General features: G+C 27.1%; 1 protein-coding gene across 4 annotated transcripts in view; it reads left to right on the top strand.

Annotated features, from left to right (window-relative positions):
* Positions 1-716: 716 nt before the first annotated feature.
* Positions 717-14,817, top strand: part of LOC147074539 (neurotrimin-like) — a 101,582-nt gene continuing 87,481 nt past the window's right edge. The window contains exons 1-2 of one of the 4 annotated variants that reach the window (XM_085943479.1): positions 717-900; positions 1,544-1,714. The gene's annotated coding sequence lies outside the window, so the exon portion shown is untranslated. Of the gene's footprint in view, positions 1,715-14,817 lie in introns of all 4 variants that reach the window. The other 3 variants (XM_085943478.1, XM_085943477.1, XM_085943476.1) reach the window with 3 other exon arrangements.

Here is a 14,817-nt window from a genome sequence, read left to right as displayed (position 1 = left end):
AACAAACTACTCGTGTTATTTAAAATAATTTATGAAATATTAATGATTATCCGTATTGCTAGAAGACATTGTAATGAAATTTTAAAATATTATTCTACGTATTAAATCCTTCTTTGCGTGTACATGTAGGTGTCACGCAACACGCATTTTATAATGATATACTTTAAATATACAATTTTAAGTTCAAGGTCATTATGTTTTTATTTAAAATTATATACAATTTTAATATTGTGGACAATTTTATAATAGTTTGTAATATTAATTAACATAATGTTTATCTACGAATTCTCCCTATTAAACAACATAACCAAATTATGCAATGCGGCTAATTTTCCCCCAAAATCTATCATTTTACAACTCCACTTATATGGACCAAAATCACAAAAAATGAACAGTGTTATCTTTACAGTATATATGCATTGATTTCAAGCATGATTCATCCGGAAATATAATAGTATATCTGGTAAATTATGATAATACGTAGAGTTATGATTAATTATTCAGTGTACGGTTACGTGTTTTCGCTAAGAGTTGGCGCGCAATTTTCTATTTCACTATAACAAGGCCGTTATCTGGTAGTAGAGACTGCGCACCCAACTTCCACACATCAATAAGTCGTCGCAAACCGGAACCTTTCGGAAAGCTCCGGAGATATTCGGGGATCTTCGGCTATCCGAGTAGCATAGAACGATGCCGGCCACTCAGTCCATAGCGAGCTTTGACATGCTACGTTGACCGTATGCAGGGAAAATGTGTTATAGCGAGTTATTCATGATATATTTGTGTACATTACAAGAGAAGAATAACAACTAATACGAAGTGACACGTGTAGATTTTTATTTAAAAAACTAACGCATATTATAAACTATACAAATATTCACCATTATACACGATGACAAGGTAATAATATGATGTTTGTTTTAGTACATTAAAAAAATGCTTACTAATTTTAAAGATTCTGTAAAGTGAAAAATATTTTATAAATAAACGATAATTTATTAATTGATGTTAAGAATTGTCTTTAATCTATACTCATTTTAAAAATATTACCTATTCATCTAAATAATATCCTTAAATATTTGTGTTGCTTCCATATAATAATTTCAATAGAGTAATAATATGTCAAATTTAATTATTTAAAAATAATATAATATTAACAAGCTAATAGTTTTTTTCTGTATAATGTAAAAATATAGTAGGTATCTAGTTTATTAAATTTCCAAATTAGCAAATTTTTTTTGATGCAGTGAAAATATTCGTGGATAAAAATTGCGAAATAAAGTGAGGTTATGAAGTGAATAACTGATGCTGGCTACAATGAATATATTATAATAATGGAAAAAGTAGTACATAATTCACGATTGTAGTTCGGTTTGGGTATTTTAAAAACCCCTTGGAAATATTACAGACACTTAACCCTTTCAAGCAAACGTCTGTGGACGTTAAATACGTTAATGGTTTTTGGTCACTAGAGTGGCTGATAAGTTTTAAAGACCGTGATTGACGATTTAAGTGTTGATATTGTAATTCATAAATTGTGTAGGTACAATTTTAATTAATTTTGATACTGAAAATAAACACATAGTCTGAAGTGTAATTTTTATAAATTCAATAATAATTTATTAGTGTCATATTTTGTGAAAAGTTGATATACAATAAATGATGTCGGAAGAGATCAAAGGATACAGATCACATTTGGTGGAAAAAAGTTAAGGTAAATATAATTTTTGTTCGTTATATTATAATAATTATGTAATAGATATTTTTATTTGGTCGGTAATGAAAAATATTTTTCCTGTATAATTTTTTTTATTATAAAATTATACACGTTAACTACCTATAATAATATATTATTCTTATTCATTTGAGTTTTCTACTTCTCTATTTAAGTATTTTTTGTAAACCGGTTTATGCGCATTCACCAATGGCAAATACACACTGATAACAAATATAGTTGATTATTATTGTTTATATTATAATTTAATATAATAAAAGATGATAACAACCTGATAACCTAAGTCAAGGTTCAGGTTAAAAAACATTTTTTCAATATTTTTAACATTTAAAGTAATTGCAAAAAACGGTGATAAATTACATAAAATATACTATTATTAATAAATTTAGTTATTAATAAAAATATGCTTCCTTACCATTATGGTAGTAACAATAATAATCTGATCTATTAAGATATTATTTCTTCAGTTTAATTTCTATAATCTATCGTAAGTGACCTATTATCATAAACCAAACTTATTATTTAAAACTAAAACACTAAATATATACCTCCGCATATGACGATCTTAAATATCAAAGGTCATCAGAAGTTTTGATGTTTACTATATAGATATTCAATGATTTTATTTATAAATACACAGCAAGTAGGTACGTATAAAACAATTTATTCTAGAAAAAAGTTATTAACAATTATTTGAAAATAACAGTCATAAGAATGCAAAACTTATACATATACAAAATATTAATTGTCTTTTTTATTTACTGTTAATTTAATAACTTTATGATAGATAAATCTGTTGATAACATGACAAAAAAATATTATTTATAATATTTTAATAAAGATGCACACAAAAGTGTCAATATACAATTGAGGAAAAATTCACAGTCAATTTTTGTAGAACTAGAAAATAAACATTATCACAGCTACATATTATTATATATATTTTAATTACTTATATTTATATATATATGTATGATTCTATTATATTATGCTAACATGATTATTTTTTAATGTATCAAAAGGAATTTATTAATATTATAAAATTTTACTGAGCTTAAAAATAAGGGTAGCATGAAGAACGTTATTTAAATTCATTTTCAAAATTTAGTGCGAGAAATTTCATATTTCGGTCCAAAAAGACTGTAATTTTTCTAAAATTGCTCAAAGTAGTGTGTGCCTGTTTACTGGGGGATGAAATATTTAACGCTACGAAAAACCCTTTCCCAAAACCTTATATAAGAAGAAAGCATGAAATTTTATTTATGGAGTTTTCAGAAAAATTATTTTTATATCGGACACATTTTACTCATCGTATATTTTTGACAAAAATTATTACAAGCTATTCCGGGGTTTAAATAATATAATATTATTTAACTTTTTGTTTAAATACCATTGTATGTCAATTAAATTACACCATTAAATGACCATACAAGTACCATGATAAAAAAACCAAAATTAAATGCGGCCCCATCAAACTTACGAATATTATATCTTTTTTTGTAAAGATATGATTTTTTTAACAAAAAAAAGTTCATCTAAATACTTGTTATCATTGAGAAACGGATAAATCAACGTCAAATAAGAATTTTTATGCCGATTTAAAACTATGACCATTTTTTATCATTACTTTAATTTTACTTACAGTATATAAAGTAAAGTTGGGCTTCGGGAATTTCCCGATGGGAATTCTCGAGAAATTTTCGAGTTTTTCCATTCCGGATCTCGAGAATCTTTCCACGAGATTCGGGATTACTTTATCATTAAATATTAATTGAAAAATCGATGTTTTTAATTGAAATAAATTAACAACATTTGAGTTCGAGTGTGCGATCGTGTGATTTTAGTTCTTTCAATAGATATATGATAACGTCTTTTCTACCTTGGCAACGACGACATATTATACTAAATGTATATGAAAAAAGTGGACAGAAAACACAAAACGTTCAAAGACTGATCGGGGCATTTAACACAATTAAGCCAACGTCGACTTAAATGGGTGCAATTCTTCAATATCTGGGAATTTTGTGTTTCAAAAGCGTACGCAATTATCAGACGCAGCCATCGAGAGTCTGTGTTTTTTTTTAAATTCTATTTTAATAAGTAATGTTTTGAATTATTTTTGTTTTCCATATTTTTTTGGAATTTGTCTGTTGAATTGTGAATTTGAACACTGATTTTAGGATTTTTATAGGTTTTTTTTAAATCTCTCAATATCTCAAGATTCCTTCGTGGAAATCCCGAATCTCAAGAATAAAAATTTTTATCGTTTCGAGAAATCCCGAATCTCCAGATTGAGATTTTCTCGAGAAATACCCAACTCTAATTATTGCAAGTAATTCTTAGAGAAATTTTATAGTTTAAAATATCTTAGTATTGGCAGATATTCGCAAGAATGACAGATGAAAAAGTAGCTTAATGAATATAAACATTCCTCCGGAAAGTAAAAGCAGTCTATTATTTGGTCTAAAAATAATCTTTATAATTCGTAGGTATGTTTCAGAGGTTTTTCTAAATGACGTAGGTAGTGCTATTTTAATTATTATTTAACGCTTACTAAGAATGAATCGTGTAATTTGTAAAGTCTAATTATTGCCAATGCGTTAACTTTAAAACTATATTATGTGCAATTATCAATATTTTTTTTATAATTTAAATGATTAATCATGAATTTAATAATAATTTTTGTGTAAAATTCATAAAAAATATTTACAAAATCTATACATACATATATATATACGACAACATTTACATTTTGATTTGGATTATTCTTTACTATATTAAATACTTAATAAATCAGTCTTTGCATGTTATTTTATATAGAAGGTTGTGTTTTGTTATAACGAAGGGCGGATCTGGAATTATGTCCGCCGGGTGGAAATGTTTGTCATGTAGGTTTTTTTGTAAATCTTGTGTTCATTTCGATTTAGGCAACGAATGTGTGTTATTCTCTTTCATTACGCCTTCATCCTCTACTCTCTGAATATTATTTAAATTAATGAAAATTATAATAAATTTCTGTAACGTTGACAATGTTTTCATTTAAATAAAATCATATTCTTACATTTGAGATAATTATATTTATTAACATTTACTTTGAATAATAATAGTCTAGCACATAAAACAAAACAAAGTGTGGTTCTAAATAATAATGATAAAACAATATAATGATAATAACGTGAAAATAGAATTTAGTGATAATACACGTTATCTTAAAGTTTTCTAATTTATATAATACTATAATATATTAAATATTTTATAATTTATAAAAATGTTCTTCTTTTTCTTCTTAGCGCTACTTAACCAAGTGGGGCTAAGCCTCCTCTAACAGTTGCCTATAACTAGATCTGTTCAAAGTCACTTTCATCTAGTTTATGGTGCCAAATATCATTACATCTAACTCAGCACTGTCCCACCATCTCGACCAGGTCTTCGTTTGGTTACCGACTTCCTGAATGTCAGTCTATTTTTCATATGTGTATCGTCTATCCTGTGTATGGCCCAGCTATCTAAGGCAGCCCAATTTCATGGACCGTATTGTGTTAGATGCTTTCAATTTCATAGTCATTTGTATTACGGTTATCTTGATAAATTCTATTTAATATGACAAATTATTATTATTTATTATTATTGTATATTAATATTTTAATAAATAATAATGTCTTCATATTATATGAATATTTACATTAGTACCTACCTTAAAAGTCATTTTTATTATCGATAAATTATTCAGACGAGTATTGTTTTAATATGCAAATCATAGAGACAAACATAAAAAACGTGTTTAATAATAATTATTATGAATCCTTTCCAACCAAAATAACCAAAATATCCTGGATTCTATAATACGAATTTGCGAAAACTCGTAGAAAGTTTAAAGTTTCTCATATTTGTTTATACCTCTGTAAAACATTTACAAATTATCAAGGTTTTTCTGCGACCTATTTTAAAAGCAGCGTTTACATAATTATTTGCGTGATAGTTGCTGTGAAATAACATGAAACAAAATTATTTCATTATTTAATGCAAAGCCATTACAAATAATACTCAAAGTGTTTGTTTTATAAAGAGTAGGTACAATAAAAAATGGAAATCGTTTTGATTTTTTCACCCCTGTTGTACTGACTGAGTTGTGTCAGAAAAGTAGGGGTACCCCGAGAATAAAAAAAAACTATTTCTATGATATCTAAACCCACGGTGGCCACGCGGCTAAAGCGTTGGACTATTGCGCCGTGGGTCGCATGTCCGAATCCTGGGTCTGGCAAGTACACATATTGTTTTTAAATTTGTGTGTGAGTCAGGGTATGGACCTAATAGGTGGAGCAAGTGGCTGACATCCATTTCTCGTAAAAAAACAAAATCTGTTAATACAAACCTTTACCCTATTAGGATCGGACATGGTCGGAAAAAAATATCTAGGATATTTGCAACCAAAAAGGTCGAAGACATTGATTTAATTCAGATAGTCATATTATTATTTATGTGTAGGACTTAAAATCGGAAGTAAGATAAATATTAATAAAATTATACCTAATACAGAGAAGTATATTTTATAATTATTTTTTTATTATAATTATCAAAAAAACTCAAGTTTAACCCACTAATATTGTTGAATAAAGTGCAGTTTTTTGAAATAATTTTAAAAAATCATAACAATTTTATTTTTTAATTATTATTAATATATTATTATGTGCATATATTATTGTTGTATTTTAATTATAAATTATAATATCAATTTAATATTATACGAGAAGTACAATTCAATTAAAATGAAGCTTTTAAACTGACGGCCGCAAATAAAAAGTAGTTAATCATGAGGTCTTGAATATATTTATGAAAAATATAATAGAATACCCATGTATACGGCAACACGCACGTAAGTACCTATAATGTTTTTTGAACTACTTATTACAAATCTGCAGAACTCAAATTTATACGAACTTCTGATCACAAGCAACACATGATCATTTAAAATGAATCCCTGAAATGTATTCAATAAGACAAATTTATGTATAAAACCCAATTAAATCACAAATGTTTTGACTCAATGGTTATATTAAAAAAAAAAAACATTGTCCATAATATTATGAAGTGGGTACATCAAACAAATAAAAATTTTGTGTGTGTGTCATAAAAACTACTTAATTTTCAGCCCCTATTTTATTTCAGATGCATAAATTTTAGTTACCCGGATACAGTTTTTTAAACATTTTCAACAGTTACTAAATTGTATTATGGTTGCATCATACAAATTAAAAAAAAAACAAGTTAATTATTTACCTATAAGTAAACCTACACTTTCTTTTCTTTTTAGAAAAATCGATATTTTTTTAATTTTAGTTTAAATACGTAAAAACTATCAATTTTTATCAATTATTGATATGTCATATTGAGTTATATTCTCAATAAGTTATCATGTTCTTTTTTTGGGGTAAAATATAGTCTTATTTTAAACGAAAAAAAATATTTTTAAAGCTTTTAAATGTGTATCGATTATTTATTTCAAAATAAAAATTATCAGTAAAATGATTTTCAGATGAGTTTTTGCTGAAAACGTTAATCTCACCATATGGCTTGTTTACATGGGATTAGTACTAATCATTAGCACTCAATACTCACACTAATAGGTACTGATATGTATAGTCAAGCCGATTGCTATTGCTTACTACTAATAATTATTCGGCTTGTTTACACTCGGTGATATTAGTGCGAGTAGTGAATGCTACTAATTAGCAACAAACCCGTGTAATCAAGCCTTTAGAGAGATTTCCTTCAGGTTCCTAGCCAAAGTCAATTATATTCATAGTGTAATACCTAATACTATTTATTTCATAAAACATATTATAAGAGATCGTGATCTATCTACAAAATAAATAACTCTATAATGGTTGAATAAGTTTTGGAAAAATTAAAAAAAAAAACTTAATGATTTCGACAAAAAAAATCTGCATAAGGTCAAAAAAAATGCTTGAATCGAACATTCTCATCGGATGTGCTTTGTTAAAAAAAATCGCACGCAATTATTAAAAGGTGCAAGCTGTACGACCTGTCATCATATTGTGTTGGAATCTTTTGTGTGTGGGCTCGCTCAAAAATATAGCCACATTACGCGGTAACATAAAACTTTCCTCTCTTTGTATGTACAGTAGCCGCGGGGTATTTTTTTGTAAAACCGACCTTTTATTTGATATATCAAAAGCTTTTAAAACAAAGTAAAATCTACGTTTTAACATTTAAACTTTTACCTTATCCTGAAAATAAATTAAAATAATATTTTTGTACATACAATTAAAATGACACATAAAAATTGGTTTTAAGAATTAAGTAGGCTGTGCCACAATGGTACTGAGTATCGTACTCTCTGGCGGTATCCGGAACATAGTATGTCCCAACCACATAAAGCGTATCTTTTTATCCGCTCACAAACTCGAGTATTTGTAACACGGTCGTACCAATGTATCCCTAAGATTCAGCGGAGACAACAATACAATAATTCTAAAAACACAAAAGTCGAGATCTTAAGAACTTGGTAAGATGCCATATTGTCTCACATTTAAATTAAATCTTTATGTTACCTAGTAAAATAGATTTTTTTATCATTTATTGAATTTTGAAATAAATAATTGAGAATTACATAGAAAGTTAATGAATCGGTTAACGATAATAAGAAATAACAATATAAAAAGAGAAAATAAATTTATTGAGTAAAGTTCGAAAATTAAACGATATAAATATAAACCAATAAATTAATAATCTGTGTAGCGATCATGCTAATCTGCATTAAGTTAATTTTAAAAAACACACTTTATGTAGGTTTTTTCTATTAAAATAAAACATAAGCATTAATAATTTGTAGTGTTTCCTCAATCATAACAAGACTAGTAGTATTTGTTTTGATTGAAAATTACGACAATATCTATGGTACTCGTAATATGCTATGTTACTACTGCAATAATATAAATAAGAAGAACAATCTAAGTACTAACACTCAACTCGTCAAGTCCGTTACAAAACGTAGGTGCTGCTATTATCACTCTTGTTCACTCGATATAGTACATCCGTTATTCCATTCGAATCAAGTCTCTCAGTGCATTCTAATAATTTATTAATCTCTTCATCATATCGACCTCATCAATACATCATTACCTCGCGCTTATAAACTCACGTTATCATCCGTATTAAATTATATCTTGTGTATTCTTGTATCAGCCAATAAAGTCTCATCTGAACTTATAGGCCACTAAGACTCTTTCAGCATACACTACCTCATCTTTCCGCGAAATCTTTATCAATTAAAGCTTTATGCAAATGTTTCTGGATTTACTTTTTTTTGTATAAATGTTTTATCATATAGGACTAATTTCATAGTTTGGTATTTAAACATATCCATATAACATATGAACATAAATGAAGCTAATTTCAACTAAACAGTGCATTTATGTAATAAGAGTTATTATATATACATTTATATTATTATATCACAAGAAGGTAGACCATTTTCACTCATCAATAATTAGGTACATTCTTAATTTAATTTTTGCTTATTTTTGGAACAACTAATAAAATACAAGACGTGTTTTACAAACGTATTACAAACTTAATTCAAGTAATATAAACACAAACACCATAAACAATATATTATCTTTATTATATAATAATACACAAGCAATAATTAGATATACTTAGTATTTAGTTATTTAATAAAAAGCTTTTTCATCATTTATAACTCTTAAACAGATCTCATTAAATCTAAAATAAGTTTCATTTGGATACAAAACTTTTATCATAAGTTGTAGTAAGCATAGTAATTATAAATTTGTTTTTGGTTTTTAATATTATGTATTTTATGTACTTTATAAGTTATGACTGATTTACTAAATAAAACATTAATAAATACTGTTAAAGTAATACAAGTATTTTTAATATAAAGCTGCATTATGCAAAATTAAGTCAAAATATATAAAAGTAATTAGGATATCTTAACTACAATTTTATGAAATCCGTAAGTACGCCATAATCGATTTTAAAAAGAAAAAATGACGTAACCCTCAGCTTTTAAAAAAATGTTTTATTGAATAATAACGTTGTACATGACTAAACACACGTTTTTTCCAAAGGATATAAGCTGAAAATGCCGATTTATTATATAAATTTAGCTGAAAAAAAAAAAAAAAAACTAAAGATGAAGTAAGAAAAACGAGTTAACCATAATCTTTGTTGGTTTTTTCTTTAATTAACTCAATAATAACAATAACCTTGAAGTGAATAATAATTAAATTATTAATTTTCATGCACTTTAGGGTTATGTCTATTTAGTATTTGAACTTTGACCGAAAACCATAACAAAAATGTTTTTGAATCTAGTATTTGTGTGGATTACGTTAATTTTCCTTTCTACAGTCAATGTCATATTCAACAAACTTGCTCATACAAGTAGTAGTCACGATGTCAAAAATTTATATTTTCCAGTAAATATAATAGTTTCATAGTTTTATGTTGCTAATACATAGATACAATATCAATCTGGCTTACATTTGAATATATTATTACATGTCTGTTTGGATTGTTTCTCCAGTACAAGTACGGGCATGTCTGAATGGTCGATCGTCGGATGACTTTTGTTCGAGCGCAACATAGTGCCATAGAAATCGTAAAATTTTGTAAAAAAAAATTTAAAAGCATGTACATTAAGTTGCTTTTAACAGGCAAGCATTTACTATAAATATTTTAATTCTATTAACAACGTTAAAGTTGTATTCAAATACAATTATTAAACATAACGAAGACCTGCGTGACTTCGTCATATTATCACTTGATTCTTATTGAACTCATAGCACTCATATAACATGAGTGAGAAAAAGAGAAAGTTTAAATACATACGCAGTAAAATGATGCAGAGTTTCTACTTACCGATGCTTAGTAGGCTTATTCCACAGTATGAGAATAGTGTAACGATATGTGCAATGAGTGACAAAAAAAAAACAAAAACATCTCATTTTCTTGACTGAAAATAAAATTGTGTATGATCAAATACTCTTCTGAATAATATATAACCAATAGATTTTTTAAATACTAACCTTAAATCTAATCTGAAAAATAGGACAACTAGTAAGTTTGAGCCTGCAGCTCTCGAGAGTCGCGCCCGCGTGCATTGACTACTATGTTATTTATAGGAATCCAATTGCGACGGATTTTAACTAATGGTTCTTCTAATACTCTTTGAAGCACATTCTAAATTGCGTTACTATTGGCATTCGGTTTTTGTATTTTAAATGGAAGTAGGTATTAAATTACCTCAATTACTAACCGACGTCACCGATCACTCCAAGATTTTTTGTTATAACTTACTTGAACTTGTTATACATTTAATTACTTAACTATTTTTTTATATTATGCGTGTTCAATAATTTTTTTTTTACATAAACCTTGTCAATTATTCGTTTGAATAAAAATAAATAAATAAATGATAGTAAAAGACGTTAAAGAAAAATGTTACTTAATTTGTAATGCCTCAGTATATTCATCAAAATATAATACATATTATTTTGTATAAATATTAAAGAATGATAATGAAAGGGTGTGGGAGAATATTTCCATTTTTAATACTGGATAGATCAGAATCTACTTGATCAGTTGAACGAGAGCAGGCATATTAAAGTTACTTTAACATGCAACTTTAACACTGATCTTGTTCAATTGATGATTTTTCAACAGTTTTAACCATACTGTATTTCACAATAAAATAAGTAGGTACAAATAAATAATAATAATTTTTGTTTTTTTTGTAACCGTGAAGCTATTAGTCGTAGTCACGTACTGGCAAACAATGTATAACATATATTTAAAAAAAAAAAAACCTTTAACATTTTCGATATCTTAATTCTATTACTTCCGTATTGCAGAGCAATCTTTTACCACGCGCCACTGGCTTCGTTTGCATAATTTTACGGGAACAATTTCCGATATTTATTACGTTACTCGAAATTTCTTTCAAACTTTGCCAGCGCCTTGCGGTTTGCAGTCTAATTGGTTTGTGCTTGTGACCTATATAGGATTTTTTTTTCATTTCACTTTAATTAAAATAATCCATAAAACTTACCTGCTAAGCCTGTTACTTTACATGGATGTAATTGTCATTGTCGAATTTAATATTTTGTAATAAAAACCTTCCCAGCATTGTATATGTTCATTGTCATAAAAATACACTTTTGTGATAATTTCTTCCTTAAAATTCCATGCAAACGTTATCCTTCATCCAAAAGTTCCATTGACATCACTTTGGGTTACCGTATGAGATTGACACTATTACAGTAGGAAAAAATAATGTAAATGGCTATTTTGGCTACATAAATATGCATCATACTCGTATCATTATACAACACTATTTTTGTTGTATCTATAAAATGATTAAAAAGTTATCAAAACCTAATTAAAATCGTACAAATATTTATATACATTCTTACAGGCTACATAATACAATCATAATACCATATTGATCTCACCTTTATGACAGCTTTTTCTCACAGTGATTTGGTATTTGTCTTTCCTTATTACATATATTTTTAGAAGTATCATATATTTAATTATATCGACCGTGTTTAGGAAAAAGGGCGTAACCCTCACAGTTTACAGGAGGGGCAAAAAACGTTTTTTGAATGATGAATGGAAATGCTTTTTTTCTTAGATTAAAAATTAATTAAAGCTCAATTAAAACCTGAATTTAGATAATAATTTGGAATTTTCGGCTTACTTTCTTTTTACAGAACGTGTATTTAGTTATATACATTGTTAATATTTAATAAAAACACTTTTTGAAAAATCGAGGGTTACGCCCTTTTTCCAAAACAAAGTCTATATTTTGTATTGATGATTCTAGGGATACCCGAAATATTATGATAACGAAGCGCATATTAACTTAAATATTTGTAGTTCATTGGGTTGGCTAACCTAAGGTGACATTACATTAACGGGAGTTTTAAGAGATTTTAATGTTTATTTAGTATTTAAATAATTACGATTTTATGTTTTAAAAATCTAATAAATACATGATATTTTTCAAAGAAATTATTTACTAACGGATAATTTTTTTTTACGATCTCATGCTGTAAATATGGTATATTATAAGCAGTAATAAACTATAATATCATTTGGCATGTTTAGCATCGATGAATGTATAGGTGCAGTATTATAACATGCCGAAAGCCAATATTGTGGTCTTTTTAGAAAATATTTTTATAATTTTTTGGTGCTTTGATTGCGATTCACTGTTACATCGCCTCTTCTAATCTAGAAAAGGATCCACCAATCAGGCCCTTTCTCCAATTATATTAAAGAACTTTGCAATTCTATCGAGTTCTTCCATTCTAAAAACCGTACTATTCATTGGCATTCTCAACGATACCCGCAATTTGCAGTTATACCTTGTGTCGTTCATATTAAGGGCGTTGTACTACTATTTATAGACAATGTTTTCGAAAATACCATATTCATCGCAGAGCTGCAAATCGCTTCTTTTTATGAAAACATCACACTTTGTACCAATTGTGTAACCTGTTCTTAGCCCCAGGTTCAGCTTATGCTCATTTTTCATCAGGGCACCGAATGTGGAGAAGGTAGAATGAACTTACTCCATTTTCCCTTTTATAGGAATGCTCGGTGGTGACAATATAATATCTACATGCTTCGGTGCATATTTTTCTTTGTAGCCTCATTGTAATCCAAGCATTTTGGTACTAACAAGAATAATTAAGTGCAATTTAAATGAAATATTGTAATACTTTATATTATGTAAAATTGAATTTGATATAAACTCTATCAAGTACTATGGGTTGATATAGGTAATAAAATCTTTCTTTAAATCAGTCGTAGTGCAAATCAATAATATTTATGAGTAAAATAACATATGCATAGATCACTATAGTACATTTTTTTAATAATTTTATCTCAAAAAATTTCATAATTTTTCATAATACAATTCATTACAATATCCAAAAATATATTATTTTATTTTGTATGTATGATAAGTTAAAAGTCAACTTGGAAGCCAAACGCCGTATCGTTTAATCTAGAATATAATACACCAGTTTCTTATATCAAATATGATGGGGTCAATTCTCGATAACGTCAGAGTATAATATATATTTGTGATTTTCTCAAGCTTTGATTAATTTTATGTGTTTGCTTCACTAGGTACTTCTATTACTTTATTGTTTTACTACGTAGGTACTTAAATTCATTGAATGAATTTTATTTACAAATAAAATATAATAATTGATAGACAAGTAAGGCATATTAGTACTCGAAAAAGATATTTCTTATATGATATACCTAACCATATTTTTTTTATACCTTAGTACCAAAATTTATACCATATAATATTTTAATAAAAAATCTTCACTGTTAGTATAACTATTTACAAAAGCTATGCAAATATTATATTTTCATTTTTAATGAGAAACCTTATTTCCATATACATATTCATATATATAATGATGTGATTATATAAAAATATTTTATTTCTGAAAGAGAGTAAAAACATGTTAAAAAAATTTTGCTGCGTATTTTTCCCAGAAATATAAAACCACGTGTAAACATTCATTTAATTATTTCGCAAAACTCTCTTTCGAAAAAAATAGCATGAGGTACACGTTTTGGCTAAATGCTAAAAATAATAATGCGACGCGTATGACGTATGTTTTAAAAATATTATGAAAACATTTTTTTAATCGCACGTGACTTTCGGTAGGTAGTTTTATAATGTTAATATGATTATTTTTCTTAGTATTGAGCGCTACAAAATATATACACAGAATGTTGTACACATTACCTTTAAATCTTATTTTATTAAATTTAAAATGTATTACTAGTCATCGCTCACAACTTCATCCACGTGAAATTCAGAATAAATCATAGAAAAATAAGCACAATGAATAAAACGTATTTTAGCAGTATTTAGATTTACACAATTTTTTTTTAATTTTAGGCGTGCACTTTATAAGTTGTACAATGTTTTTGTATAGACGCTATTTTCGAAAAGTTTATTTTAAGATATCAATATTCAATCCCTACCAAAAGTCTACCATGTA

This window comes from Rhyacophila brunnea, unplaced genomic scaffold, assembly GCF_057557595.1.
Source record: "Rhyacophila brunnea isolate RB1 unplaced genomic scaffold, BYU_Rbru_1.0 scaffold_16, whole genome shotgun sequence".
Classification (NCBI taxonomy): domain Eukaryota; kingdom Metazoa; phylum Arthropoda; class Insecta; order Trichoptera; family Rhyacophilidae; genus Rhyacophila; species Rhyacophila brunnea.
Note: the sequence above shows the minus strand (reverse complement) of the source record. Positions and strands in the feature narration are given on the sequence as shown.